We start from the raw sequence: 15,699 nt of genomic DNA on the forward strand, positions 1-15,699 counted from the left end.
TCTGCGCGCAAGCGTAAGGTGCGCGCGAGCGTCATAAGGAATATGGCCCAGCCATATAAGCGTGTCGGCTCCTCGCTCGGCTCCACTGCGCTGGCTCTAGATGAGCGCATCCACACGTACGCGTACGGTGCGCGTGCGCGTGCATGTCCAAACTCCAATTCTTTAATTTGTTCCATGCTCCTTTCCTTCATGCATGCTTCCTCCACTCCTCTTAGCCATTTTTTTGCCCTGTAACTTCTGAAATCACTTAACAAATGGATCAATGTATCTAATGGTAATAGAAGAGAATTACAATATATCTATTTTGATGCAAAAGAAGCATATTTCCATCTAAGAGGTAGAATGTGGAAGGAACACAAAATCATTCTGTTTTATATGAATAAGTGTGGAAGATCATTGATAAAACCCTTAGATTCTATACATGATAAATCCTAAAAACGGGGTTTATCAACCGATAAACCCCATATTTAGGGTTTATCAACCGATAACTCCATGCTATTTCATTGGATAAATGGGAGAAAGGTTGACAAAACCCTCTAAATTCAATACAAGATAAATGATAAACCACTATTTTATGGTTTATCTTGTGCTCAATTGAGTGATTTTTATCAACTCTTTACCCACTTATTCATACTATTTGCATGGTTTTATATTTTCCTCCCTGATTTTGTGTTATGACTGAAAATATGTTTCTTTGGTCTTAATTTGCTAATATTAATCCTCTTTTATTACCATTAGATGCCTTGATATGTGTGTTAAGTGATTTCAGAGTTTATAGGGCAGGAATGGCTTAGAGGATGGAAAGGAAGCATGCAAAATGGAAGGAATACAAGAAGTTAAAGGAACTACAAAGCTGTTAGCCTGACCTCTTTGCACTCAAACGGCTATAACTTTAGCTACAGAGGTTCAAATGATGCAGTTCTAGTTGCGTTGAAAAGCTAACATCCGGGGCTTTGACTTGATATATAATTTGTCATAGTTGCCCTGATGATAAGTGACGCGAACACGTGATCTATGCGGATGCGTCGCAGTGGCAAAAATCAGCGTGGCAGATTTCTTCTCCAGCAATTTCTGGGCTGTTTTCGACCCAGTTTGCGGCCCAGAAAACACAGATTAGAGGCTATGAAGTGGGAGAATCCATTCATTCATAATCATAAGCTCATAATACGCAATTTTAGGATTTACATCTAGTTTTTAGAGAGAGAGGTTCTCTCCTCTCTCTTAGGATTTAGGATTAGGTTTCCTTTTAATTTTATTGCTTCAATACCAGGTCCAATATTTTCCTTTAATTAATCTCTCTTCTATTTTTAATTATTCCAATTCTCTTACTTGTTAATGTTCCAATTTAGCTTATGAACCTTCCCATGTTAAGATTTGAATGTTCTATTTAATATATTTCGAGGTATTTCAGTTTATGATTGTTTTATTCTATTTTATGAATGCTTTCAAAAATTTGTTCTTCGTGTTCATCTTGACCTTCAAGTTGTTTTCTTCGTTTTGATCTAAAAATTTTAAATTTGGTGTCATTTTATTGTTTTTCTCTTTTCTCATTAAATTCAAAAATATCTTTTCTCTTTATTTTAATTGTATTTTCGAATTTTTCTTTAAAAAAATCAGATTTTTATTTTAAAACATTTTTATCTTATCTTATCTTAGTTTTAAATTTCAAAATTCAAATATTTTTCAAAAATCATATCTTTTTCCAAATCTTATCTTATCTTGTTACAAAATCCAAATTTTAAATTTTAAATTTTAAATTTTAAAAATCAAACATTTTCAAAATTTAAACCTTTTTCAAAACTTTATCTTATATTGTTGACTTTTTCAAAATTCAAAATTCAAAATTTAAAAATTCCGAATTCAAAATTTAATTTTCAAATTCAAAATTTAATTTTCAATAACCTTTTAATTTAAATTTGTTTTTATTTTCGTTTTTAATTTTTATTTGCTATTATGAGTTCTCACCCCCATCACTTTGAGTATAGTTCCAATGCTGTTGTAAGGAATGGAAATTATAGCAGGAACATGCATCAAGGTCAAAACAATCTGAGATAGAAGGAACCACAAGGATTTGATCAAACCTTTAGGCAACAACACCCTCCAAGATACCATAGACCATGACCATTCCACAATGCATGTCAAAACAACAGTTTTGGTGGACCCTTCCGTGACAACCAACACCCACCTAACTGCTATAGTCAAGAGCCATTCCGAGGTGCATACCAAGACATTAAAAACTCCGGTGGACAGTAAGGAGCATGAATTTGTATTGGAATAAGTGGAGGAAGCCATAATAGTTGCAGAGGAAGACGTGGTTGAAGATTTAGGAGATGCAGAACCTCCATGGGAAAGTCAAGTTATCGAGCCTCCTTCAAAGACGTTTGAAATTGATGTTGAGGAGGGTGTACAACCTCCAAGGCATATCATGGATAAAGACTTTGAAGAGGTTGATCAAGAGATGGAGATTAAAGAAGAAGAAGAAGCTTGCAAAGAGGTGGAAGTTGTAAAGGAAGAACTCAAGGGAGTAGAGCTTGATATCACTTTTCCAAAGTTGCTGGAAACCTCTCCACCTAAGTTACCATCATCCTTCACAACATTCAAGTGGGTAAAATTCATATCTCTTAGCTTTCTAATTCCACTTGAATATGGGCTACTGGAGATGGATGGTCAACTTAGAGCTCTTTGTGGCATTAAGAGTAAAAGGAAGATGGTTAGTGGTTGGAGTTGTCAAGCAAGGTTCAACATGGTTATGTGCTCAAAGTTTAAACACAAAGGTTGGTGTAAAGCTCAACTGAATGGGTCTAGGAAGTTGTTTGGCCACTTCAGTGAGAATTCTAAGGCTGAACCACCCGGATGGAATCATGATAATCAACTTGAAGACGGGTGTAGAAACAAGATTTGGGATCCAGGAATATTTGAGGATCAATTTTGGGAGCTCAAAGCTTGTGAAGAACTCCATCAAAGCTTGAGGAATTTACTTGGTATTGATAGAGCTTATTGGAAGTCCAAGCGTTGGTGGAAGTTTCAAGACGAGTTCAAGCACAAGCCACCATAACAGGGAGCTCACCAAATGTCCAACTTAAGGACTTTAACTAAAAGTACGAGGTGGGAGACAACCCACCATGGTATTATCGTTTCTTTTTCAATTTTTTATTTAGTTTTATTTGTTCTCAAGTTTTATTTTATTTTATTGTATTGAACCTGGAGCTTTGCATAACATTCATATTAGTGTTGCATTCTGCATACTGAATTATTAAAAAAAAAAAAACACGCACGCGACGCGGCAGTGTCGCTGACGCGTCCGCGTCACCAGTGCGTTGTGAAGAAAAGAAAGTAAACAGAAAGTCACACGAAAGCGTGGCTGGAGGCGTGCCGTTGGCACAAATTGCCCCATGCGACCGCGTGCCCCACGCGTCCGCGTCAGGTGGAAAATTTGCCTCCCACGCGACCGCGTCACCTACGCGGCTGCGTGACCTGAAAATCGACGTGAAAAGGTGCATAGCCGAAACTTATACTAGAGTGGTGCTGGACTAGTGCTAGACGCACAGCCTTTACCACGCGTCCGTGTCATATCCCAATATTGGCCGCTCACGCGATTGCATGACCCACGCGATCGCGTCACCCATATTTTGGCAAAATAAGTTTTCGAACAGAGACTTGTGCGAGCGCAAGGCTGCCCTCGCACCAGTCGCATAAAACGAGTCACGCGACCGCGTGACCGATGCGACCACGTCAATCCATCTAAGCGCATTCGCACGAACGCGTCACCCACGCGAACGCGTGGCCCTGTAAAATCGACGTAAATGGCTGTATGGCAGTATGTTGGGCTGGAATGGGGCTGGACTCATGCTAGAAGCCTAAGCCCTCCCACGCAAATGCGTGCCCCACGCGTCCGCGTCGTTTTTCAAAGTATGGCCATTCACGCGATCGCGTCAACCACGCGACCGCGTCACCAAGATTTTTGGCAAACTGCATTTAAAACAGAGAGTTTGGCGACCGCAAGGCTGCCCTCGCGCTAAAGGCACAAATCACTCCACGCGAACGCGTGACCCATGCGTCCGCGTCACTTCATAGAAGCGCTATCCACACGTCCGCGTCACATGCGTCGCACAACTTATCCAGATCAGTGCCAATTATCTTATCTTTTCTTTTCTAATCCTAATTTCTTCTATCTTTTCTTCTTTCTCTCTCCTTTCTTACTTTCTTTTTCTTCATCTTTTTAACTTCTCATCCTTTTTCACTTTCATTTTATTTTATTTATTTGCATACTTTCATTCATTACATTTTAATTTTGTGCATATTTTTATTTTCTTTTCTAAATTTATTATTCTTCCGTTGGTGTCACTTGTTCATATTTAACTGTTGTGTCTTTTCTGGTATTATTTTGGTGCTCAGTGACTTGTTTTATACTGTTGGGTAATATTATTTAAGTCAATACTAATCTTTATGATATTTGTATTAATTCTGCATTGACATTAATTTATATTGTCTTGCACTCTCTTCCCCATTATTGCAAATTTTTGCACTCTTGATTTGCCATGTACTTCTACTATTTTCTCACTTGCATGTTGTAGCTACCTTGTAATTGAGACCCTTATTATCTAGCATTAACACCCATATTTTATTTATTTTCTATCTTTATTTTGGGTTACTTTTCTTCTTTTCCCTCTTCTTTCAGGATTGCCACCACGAAGGGAGAGGAAAAGCTTCTTAATGGGAAGACAAACAAGTCCACCTGTACAATCTTTGGAAAAAAGCATCAGTTGGAGCAACCCGTCAACTTGTACATCTTAGCATGCACCGAGGACGGTGCAATCTTTAAGTGTGGGGAGGTCGATACCGATATCCATGGGTTAGTTACTCTTCTATCTCAACACCAACGGTTTATTTTCCTTGTTAATCGCTGCATTTGCATATTTGATTGCATGTTTATTTGATTTTATGCATTTAGTTACCATTTGGTTGAAGAAATATTTTCTTTTTCAAGAAACTTTTTTAAAGTATTTCACTAATTTGAATAAAATTTAATGTTAAACTTGTTTGAAGAAATATTATACTGGAACATGGTTTAGAGCTCGAACATAGAAAAACCAGTGAGATTTTTTAGCCTATTTGATTGGTTGCATTTTATCAACCAAAATTCTGTTTTAGTGTGTATTTTTCTCTCTAAAATTGTGATCTTTGTCTTGCTTAATTCTATATTTCTATTATTTGATGTATGCATACACTTATATGATTGAGGGCTTTGTTTCACTAAGCTTACTTACCCATATGGCCTTAACCTTTCATTATCCTTTGCAAACCAATGTTGAGCCTATTTTACCCCTTTGTTCTTTACTTTAGCACATCATTAACTCTAAGCAAAAAATAATAATGTCCTTAATTTGAATCCTTGGTTAGCTTAGACTAGTGAGAGTGCTCATGAATTAAGTGTGGGGAAGTGAGTTTGGAAACATTTGGTTTGAGAATTGAGTATGTTAGAAATTTCTGAAAATGTGAAAAAAATATTTAGGACATGATTCATGCATCCAATAATTTAATCATATGCATTGAGAAAAATAAAAGAAAAAAATATATATGTATATAAAGAAAAAAGAGAGAGAGAAGTGAGAAAAAGAAAAGAAAAAAAGAGCAATTAAGCAAAAAGGGGACAAAATGCCCCAAAGTAAATGGTGAAAGCAATGCATATGTACTGTACTTGAAATTAGAATGCATGAATATGTGGAAAACATGGTTAATGGATAGTTAGATGTGGTATTATGATTACATGGATTGTCTAAAGTTAGGTGGAAAGTTTAAGTTAATTAAGGATTCATATTTTAGTCCACTTGGCCAAATACAATCCTACCTTGACCCTAACCCCATTACAACCCTTAAAAGACCTCTTGATATGTGTATTTATGCATTAAATTAGTGTTGATTGTTAGATGAAGAGCAAGCCTTAGAAAGAAAGATTAGCAGAGAACTGAGAGATCGAACCTTAAACACCTGAGCGATTAGAGTGCATACACTTCCAGTGAGGGTTCGATGCTCGATTCTTTGTTCTCGGCTTTCATGAGCTATATTCTTACAAGTTTACTTGCTTTTTATTGTATGATTTGAATTAGTGAAATCTGATTTATGTTTGTATTGAAGAGCTTATTTACTTTTAACCAAGTAGGTAGAAACATTTTGCATGTAGTTGCATTCATACAGATAGGTTGCATTTCATACATTCTATCATTCCTCTTCACTCCTTTATAGCTTCTCTTGAGCTTAGCATGAGGACATGCTAATGTTTAAGTGTGGAGAGGTTGATAAACCACTATTTTATGGTTTATCTTGTGCTTAATTGAGTGATTTTTATCAACTCTTTACCCACTTATTCATACTATTTGCATGATTTTATATTTTCCTCCCTGATTTTGTGCTATGACTGAAAACATGTTTCTTTGGTCGTAATTTGCTAATATTAATCCTCTCTTATTACCATTAGATGTCTTGATATGTGTGTTAAGTGATTTCATAGTTTATAGGGCAGGAATGGCTTAGAGGATGGAAAGGAAGCATGCAAAAATGGAAGGAATACAAGAAGTTGAAGGAACTTCAAAGCTATCAGCCTGACCTCTTCGCACTCAAACGGCTATAACTTTAGCTATAGAGGTCCAAATGATGTGGTTTCAGTTGCGTTGGAAAGCTAACGTCCGGGGGTTCGATTTGATATACAAATTGCCATAATTGCTCTGACGATAAGTGACGCGAACCCGTGATCTACGCGGACGCATCGCAGTGGCGAAAATCAGCGTGGCAGATTTCTTCTCCAGCGATTTCTGGGCTGTTTTCGACCCAGTTTACGGCCCAGAAAACACAGATTAGAGGCTATAAAGTGGGAGAATCCATTCATTCATAATCATAAGCTCATAATACACAATTTTAGGATTTAGATGTAGTTTTTAGAGACAGAGGTTCTCTCCTCTCTCTTAGGATTTAGGATTAGGATTCCTTTTAATTTTATTGCTTCAATACCAGGTCCAATATTTTCCTTTAATTAATGTCTCTCTTCTATTTTTAATTATTCCAATTCTCTTACTTTTTAATGTTCCAATTTAGCTTATGAACCTTCCCATGTTAAGATTTGAATATTCTATTTAATATATTTCGAGGTATTTCAGTTTATGATTGTTTTATTCTATTTATGAATGCTTTTAATTTAATTTAGATATTTTTCTCCTTTTGGCTTTAGTTAACTAATTGGTAACACTTGAGTTGTCAAACTCAGTAGTGGTTGAAATTGGCAGATTCCTAATTGATCTAGATCGCTCTAAAGCTAGTCTTCCCACAGGGATTGACTAGGACTTGAGGATCAAGCTAATTAGTCCACTTGACTTAACTAAGTAGGATTAAAATCCAATTCTCATCACACCTGATAAGGATAAATAGGATAGAAATTCCAAATTCTTATACCTTGTCAAGAGTTTATTTTATTATTACTATTTTATTTTTCTTATCATTTAACATACTGGTTCCTTACTTTCAAAATCCCAAATTTACAAAACTCATAACCAATAATAAGAACACACCTCCCTGCAATTCCTGGAGAAGACGACCCGAGGTTTAAATACTCGGTTATCAATTTCAAAGGGGTTTATTACTTGTGACAACCAAAACTTTTGTAAGAAAGGTTGATTGCTTAGTTTAGAAACTATACTTGCAACGAGAATTTGTTCTGAATTCTAAACCGTCAATCTTCAGTTCTTCAATAAACCCTAAATATGGGTTTATCAACCTCCCCACACTTAAATCAAGCATGTCCTCATGCTTAAACCAAGAGAAAGCAAAGGATATCAACATTTATTCAATGAGGTCTAACTAAATGCAACCTAAACTATATGAATGCAACTAAATGCAAAATGATTCTATCTACTTGGTTAAAAATAAATCAATCTTCCAAGAGCATGTATAAACGGGTAGGGCTAAGGTCATATGACGACTCATGAATCCTACCTATTCAAGTATAAAAATGAAGTTCAAGTAGACTTGCAAGAAGAATGCTCCTGAAAGTCAGGAATCAAGGAATGGAGCATCAAACCCTCACCGGGAGTGTTTGCACTCTAGTCGCTCAAGTGTGTAGGGTCGATTCTCTCAATTCTCCCCTAATCATGCTTTCTAAGATTTGTTTTTCTTCTAACAATCAACATATATTTCATGCATGCATACAAGTATCATGAGGTCTTTTCTTTAGGTTGTAATGGGGTTAGGTCAAGGTAGGGATGTATATTTGGTCAAGTGAGCTTGAAATTTGAATCTTTGATAAGCTTAAACTTTCCACGTAACCTATGACATCCTATTTTTCTCACTTTTCAAAGCTAACCTAACTACCCATTTTTCTCACTTTTCACAAACTCGTGTATTCCTTTTCATTTCACAACACTTATGCATTGACCCTTATTGAGCTTTGCTTGGAACATTTTGTCCCCTTTTTATTTCTTTCTTTTTATTTGTTTCTTTCTTTTTTCTATATTTTTTTTCTTTTCTTTTCCATGCTCTCCTTTTTGTTTCTTTTTCTTTTGTTTTTCTCATTTTTTTTTCTTTCAAACTATATACAAGAACATCAATGCATAAGGTCTATACATTTTATCAATACATGAGCATGTACCCAATTCCCAATAATTTCAATAAAAATACAAAACTACCCTTTTATTCCCCCAATGTCCCAAGATTCCCACACTTGAATGATACACACACATACTAGCCTAAGCCAATCAAAGATCCGAATTAAGGACTTTTATTGTTTTCCGCTTTAAGGCTTGTAATGTGCTAAAATTAGAGAATAAGTGGGTTTAGCGTAGGCTCAAAGTGGCTAACAATGGATGATAAAGGGTAAGGCTTTTTGGGTAAGTGGGCTAAATGAAACAATGGCCTCAATCATATAAATGCATGAATACATAAAATAATGGACATAAAGAATCAAACAAATCAAATATTACAATCATAGAAAGAGAATAATGCACACAAGAAGGAAAAATAAGTGGTTATAAGATGTAACCACGCCATTAGGCTCAAATCTCACAAGCTTGTGTTCTTAGCTCAAAAACCATGTTCCAAAATAAATTCTTTCAAGCAAGTTTAACCAAAAATTTTTCAAATTGGTAGGATGCCCTAAAACAATTTTCTTGGAAAAGAAATCATCACCCTAACCAAGTAGTCCTAATAGGAAAGAAGTGGTAAAAATATGTACAAATTCTAACTAACATGCAACCTATCATGCAATGCAACATCTAGCTAACTTTGGTGTTGAAAAAGAAATTGTTACCCACGGAGATTTTTGGAACAATTCCCTTCTTGTTCTTGTTCAAGATGTTCTTGTTCAAAAGGTTCTCCATCATATCCATTAATGTTGGGAAGTCTAGGACTTGTGACTCAAGTTAGTTACTCTCACTTGACTTTCCTCCGTTGTTAGGGGGTTAACTAAGTAAAGCAATAACCAATCCTTATCATAATTGAAGGAAACTATAATGATGGAACTTCCAATGCTTACCCCTATCCAAGGCTTTTATCTCAATTAATTGTTCTTTGCTTTGCTAGCTTGAATTCTTGCACCAAATCTCAAAACCATAAAAGCTTTCCTAGTCAATGATGCACATTCTAAGTCAATTCCTAGGGAGAATGACCCGGGATCAATACTCTCGGTCATATATTTTAGAATTGTTTGATGCGGTATTCGCGTGTTGGTTAGACTATACTCACGATCGGATTTATTGCTAGTTTCTAACCGGCATAAGAATATTTCTGTTCATCAAAATGGCGCCGTTGCCGGAAAATTGCTTATGTGTGCCATTCTATTGGTTAGTGTGAATATGTTAATATGTGAATATTTTCATTTCTCTCTTGATTGATTGTTTGTTTGATTGTTACATAGGACTAGATTTTTCTTAGATACCAATTGATGTCATGAGCTTCTTTTCTCCTTCATTGTATGACACGTTCACTACCAAATCCAAGCTTAGCACCATTTGATTCGGAAATTGAAAGAACTTTGCTTCATATTAGGCAAGCTCGGAGGCGGTTAGCTTTTGAGGAAGGTGAAAAGGTTCCTACCAATTCACCAACCACATCATCGTCATCCAACAGAGGCACTAACTACTCTTCCGTTGATACTACTAATAGTTCTTCTTTTAATCTAGGTTTTAACAACATGGCCGCTCCAAGGAGAGTAACTCTCAAGGAAGCGGGTGCACTGGATTCTGTTCTCCAACCTCTACATGTGCTTCATCCCAACTTGAATGCAAACTTTGAACTCAAGACCACTCTCATCAATCTCCTACCAAAGTTCCGTAGACTTCCCGCACAAGATCCAATTAGACACCTCAAGGACTTTCATGTTGTATGCTCGACTACTAGGCAGGAAGGATCCGATGAAGTGGCTATATGGTTGTTTGCCTTCCCTTTCTCTCTTGAGGGAAGAGCCAAGGAGTGGTTCTATACCTTACCTAGTGATGTTGTGTCCAATTGGGACTTGCTTTGAAGAGAATTCCCTGATAAATTCATGCCCGTAGAAATGACGGACAAGCTAAAGAAGGAGATCTCATGTATTGTACAAGGCGAGATGGAAACTTTATCTGAATATTGGGAACGGTTTCGCAAACTCCTTGATTCATGTCCCAACCATATGATTGACACTCAAGTCTTGCTTAGCTATGTGTGCCAAGGTATGAGGGAGCAAGATAAGAATTTGTTGGATGCTTCAAGCAACGGTTCTTTGTCAAAGTATAGGACGGCGGAGGAGGCATGGCAACTCATTACCGACTTGGCTGAGTCCACTCAACATGCTAGATGGAGAGTTAACCACCCAAAGGCCGTGAATGAAGTCTCTTCAAGTGGTGAGACCGCTACCCTTACTAAGACCTTGTGTGAAATGACAAGCCTTCTAAAGCAACTCCAAGTGAATCAACAACAACCTCCATCCCAACAACAACCTTCTCCTGAAAACCAACAATATCAACAATTGGTCCCTGAAAGAGTGTGTGGCATTTGCTCATGCTATTCCCACTACACGGACGAGTGTCCAAGTCTCCAAGAAGATAACACTCTAGTGGCTACCCACAACTTTTATGATCGCTCCTACTATGAACATGCTAATCAAGGATACCATAACCAAGGGAGTAAATATAACCAAGGGTACCCCCAACAAGGAGGCAACTATAACCAAGGGAGCAACAACTCTAATCAAGGATGGAGGGATAACTCCAACCAAAGTTGTCGGGACAATTATCAACAAGGAGGAAGCGACAATGGAGGCAACCAAAGGTGGAACAACAACACTCCACAAAATCGCTATTCACAAAACCCTCCAAACCAACAACCAAATCAAGGAAGGAACCATCAAACCTACATACCACCTCATAGACAACCACTTTCACCCAACCAACCCCAAGCACCACATATCACCTATCCTTCCACATCTCCAAATCAAGATGACACACTCCGGTCCATACTCCAAGGACAAGAAAACTAACTCCCTAACACTCCTAATCCTTGGTCTTCTTAAGCTTTTTCCTCCAAAATCTGCTCCAAAACAGGGCCTAGAAACCCGTTGAAATTGCTGGGCACGTGTTCCTTTTAAAAAATCATGTGCGCTCCTCGATGCGTATGCGTACTGAACGCGTACGCGTCCCTGATGTCTTTTGCGATCTCCGCGCAAGTGTAAGGTGCGCGCGAGAGTCATAAGGAATATGGCCCAGCCATATAAGGGCGCCGGCTCCTCACTCAGCTCCGCTGCGCTGGCTCTGGATGAGCGCATCCACGCGTACACGTACGGTGCGCGTGCGCGTGCATGTCCAAACTCCAACTCTTTAATTTTTTCCATGCTTCTTTCCTTCATGCATGCTTCCTTCACTCCTCTTAGCCATTTTTTGCCCTGTAACTTCTGAAATCACTTAACAAATGGATTAAGGAATCTAATGGTAGTAGAGGAGGATTACAATATATCAATTTTGATGCAAAAGAAGCATATTTCCATCTAAGAGGTAGAATGGGGAAGGAACAAAAAATCATTCAGTTTTATATAAATAAGTATGGAAAATCATTGATAAAACCCTTAGATTCTATACATGATAAACCCTAAAAATGGGGTTTATCTATGACGTTGAGAACTGGAAGACAAACTCTTAAAACTCGAAGCCGACTTGAAAACCAAAACCACACGATCCAACCGTGAGGATATCCCGCACAAGGACCAAGACCAATTCACAAAGGAAATTATGAAAGCTAAAGTCCCGAAGGACTTCAAAGCTCCTGAAATGACCCCATAAGATGGTACAACCGACCCAAGCCACCATCTCAGTAACTTTAGAAGTCGGATGTACCTCACAGACGCCTCGGATGCAACCCGTTCAAGGCCTTCCCGACCACCTTAACCAAAACGGCAATAAAGTGGTTCGATAGACTGCCACCAAGATCGATCACAAGTTTCGATGACCTCACCAAGAAGTTCCTAGCCAGGTTCTCCATCCAGGAGGACAAAGCAAAACACACTCCCAGCCTGCTAGGAATTAAACAAGAAGATCGAGAAAGCCTCCGCAACTACATAGAGAGATTCAATAAAGTATGCCTTGATATACAGAATCTCCCTACAGAGGCGGCAATTATGGGGCTCATCAACGGCCTACAGGAAGGACCCTTTAGCCATTCCATATCCAAGAAACATCCGACATCCCTGAACGATGTATAAGAACGGGCCGAAAAGTATATCAACATGGAGGAGAACTCCCTATTAGGACTCCAAAGCCGGATTCTCCTACCCACCTTGGGTTAAGGATCAAGATTCCAGGAAAAAAGAAGACCAATTCCCAGAGAAACCCAGAAAATACCATAACTACACCCCTCTTCGGGTATCCCTTGTGGATGTCTATCGGGAGATATGCAACACAGAAAAAATCCCACCTTCTTGCCCGATTAAACACAAAAGGGGAGGAAGTCGGACCGAATACTGCAAATACCACAGGATCTATGGACACCCCACTAACAAGTGCTACGACTTGAAGAATGTCATAAAAAAATTGGCCCGAGAAGGAAGACTAGACCGATTCCTAGCCAACAGAACCAGCGAGCCAAAAAAGAGGAGAAGGGATGAAGAGGAGGGGTGAGCTGAACGACCTCCTCACACCCCAGAAAGGCACGTTCATATGATCAATGGAGGATTCGCCAGAGGAGGAATCTCCAAATCATCCCGAAAAAAACACCTCAAAGAGATATACCATCCCTGGGAAGGGACAGGACATCTGACCTCCCCACTATCCCCTTCACCAAGGAAGACGCCGCGAGCATCATCCCCGGACATGATGACCCTATAGTCATTACTATCATACTTGCCAATGCCAATCTCCACCGAACACTGATCGACCAAGGAAGCTCTGCGGATATCCTATTTGTTCTGAGGGTTACCTGAAACAGAGAGGTCGATCTCGGATGAGATATTCAGATCTGGACTGGGCTACCACGTCCGACTTGTTGACATAGGAGATTTTGTTGGTCCTCGGTCACCGGAGGGTGGTGGAACTTACAAGAGACTTTGATGCCTATGTTAGTACGGGCTTTAGGCAGGATTTTTAGTAGAATTGGAATAATGAGTTATACCTGGGTGCTCCAGTGTATTTATAGTAATGCTTGATGATCTTCGTTTGAGATAAGTTGGTTTTCTTATCTTATCTTTTGGGGAGGAGATCTTTTTCTTTTGGTCAACCGCCTTCTCGTAGGTGATGATCCTCTATTTTGGGTCTGTTTGGGCCTCTATTGCGATCTTCCGAACTTTTTATAAAGAGGTTGGTAATGGACCAAACTTTCAAGAGGTCAGTCTCTCTGCTTTAGGCCTACTCGGGCCTTATAACTCGGACCGATGTATGAACACTATTCAAATCCGTCTTTGATAAGCTCGATCTACAGGAAAAAGAGATCAGAGCATATCCAAATAGCCTGTTCGGGCTCAGAGACGCCCCAATCCAGCCCCTAGGTTACATCCAACTACATACAACCTTTGGAAGGGAAACCCACTCTAGAACACTGAGCATCGAATATATCATAGTCGACGTGAGCTCCGCATACAACGCCCTTACAAGTCAGACAACACTAAATCAGCTCGCAGCAGTAGTCTCCACTCCACACTTATGCATGAAGTTCCCGACTCCAGAAGGAATAGCAACCATCAAAGAAGACCAAAAGCTCGCGCGGTGCTGCTATAATGAAAGCCTGAATCTAAAAGGCGACCCCAGAGGAAAAGAGTCCAATACCATTGAACTCGGTGGAGCCCGGGCTCGAGAAGAACTCTGTCTACAAACAGAGGGCAAAACAGCGGAGGTTCAAATCGGAGACTCCCAAGACAAAGTTACAAATATAGGTGCAAACCTCAAGGAAGGACTAAAGAAACAGCTAATAAGGCTCCTAAAAGACAATTCCGACCTTTTCGCATGGAAAGCGGCAAATATGCCCGGCATAGACCTCAGATTAGCGCGCCATAAACTGGCAGTATTCCCAGGATCTCGGTGATGGTACCCCAAGGATGTGTACCGGTTCAGAATTCCACAAATAATTCCGGTGTTAGTATAATCCAAACCAACAACAAGCCTCGGGTATCAAATTTAGAAGGGATTTGGTTGTCACAAGTTCAACCCCAATAGAAATAACCGAAGTATTTAAACCTCGGGTCGTCTCGCAAGGAATGGGCAAACATATGCTTCAACAATGGTTACAAACTCAGGGTTGTGAGTCATGAGCAAGAAAATAAATTGGAATCTTAAAAAACAAGCAATCTTACAATGTAAGAAACTAATTCAATTAACTAAGCAAGACATGAGCAATTCCAAACTAACAAGTGACATTCACTATGATTCTACTTTAACTAAGCAAGTAACTATAGCTAAGTAAAGTAATTAAAACTTTTGGGTTTTCAAATAGGAATGATAAAAGCAACTCTTGGCTAGACATGGGAATTGGGGGTCGCCATCCTTGTCTAATAACCATATCATGACAATTATGAGGAATCAAACTCATTAAGTCTACTTCTATACTTGAAGTACGTCAAATGGTTTGGTCAACATCAACCCATAAGTTCTAACCTCACTACTAATTGACTTAATAGAAGGTTAGCGTCAATGGTTATCAAATTGACCACTAAGGGCTCCCAAATCATCAAATCCATTAGACCCAATGACTCAAGTTTACCCAATTCCCTTAGCCTAGGCCAAGAGTAAAGAGAACTACTCCATAATCAAAGTAAACAATTCATCAAACACATGGTAAGCATTAACAAAAGACATTATCAAAATAGCAATTAAATTGAAATTAACAAGTACCCACTAACAATTATCAACATACAACCATCCAAACAACACAATTAATCATAGAAATCATCAATGTAACATCAACAAGTCAAGATTCACAACATTCATGAAATGGGTATAAAATGACAATTGACAAGAATTCATAAAACCAACACAAGATCTAAGTAAAATTATACTAAGGAATTCAAATTGAACAATGAAAACTAGTAATTAACAAGATCCAATTCACAATTCAACAAGGAAAGATCAAATTAAAACTAGATCTAGAGAGGAATAAGGGTTTCTCTCTCTAGAAGAACAAAAAACCAAAAACTAGCTAAAAGTGTGTCTTAGTGTAAAATGATTGATCTCCCCTTTCCCCCTAGCATCCTTGGGTCTTTTCCAT

The sequence above is a fragment of the Arachis hypogaea genome, chromosome 19 (genome assembly GCF_003086295.3).
Source record: "Arachis hypogaea cultivar Tifrunner chromosome 19, arahy.Tifrunner.gnm2.J5K5, whole genome shotgun sequence".
NCBI classification, from domain to species: domain Eukaryota; kingdom Viridiplantae; phylum Streptophyta; class Magnoliopsida; order Fabales; family Fabaceae; genus Arachis; species Arachis hypogaea.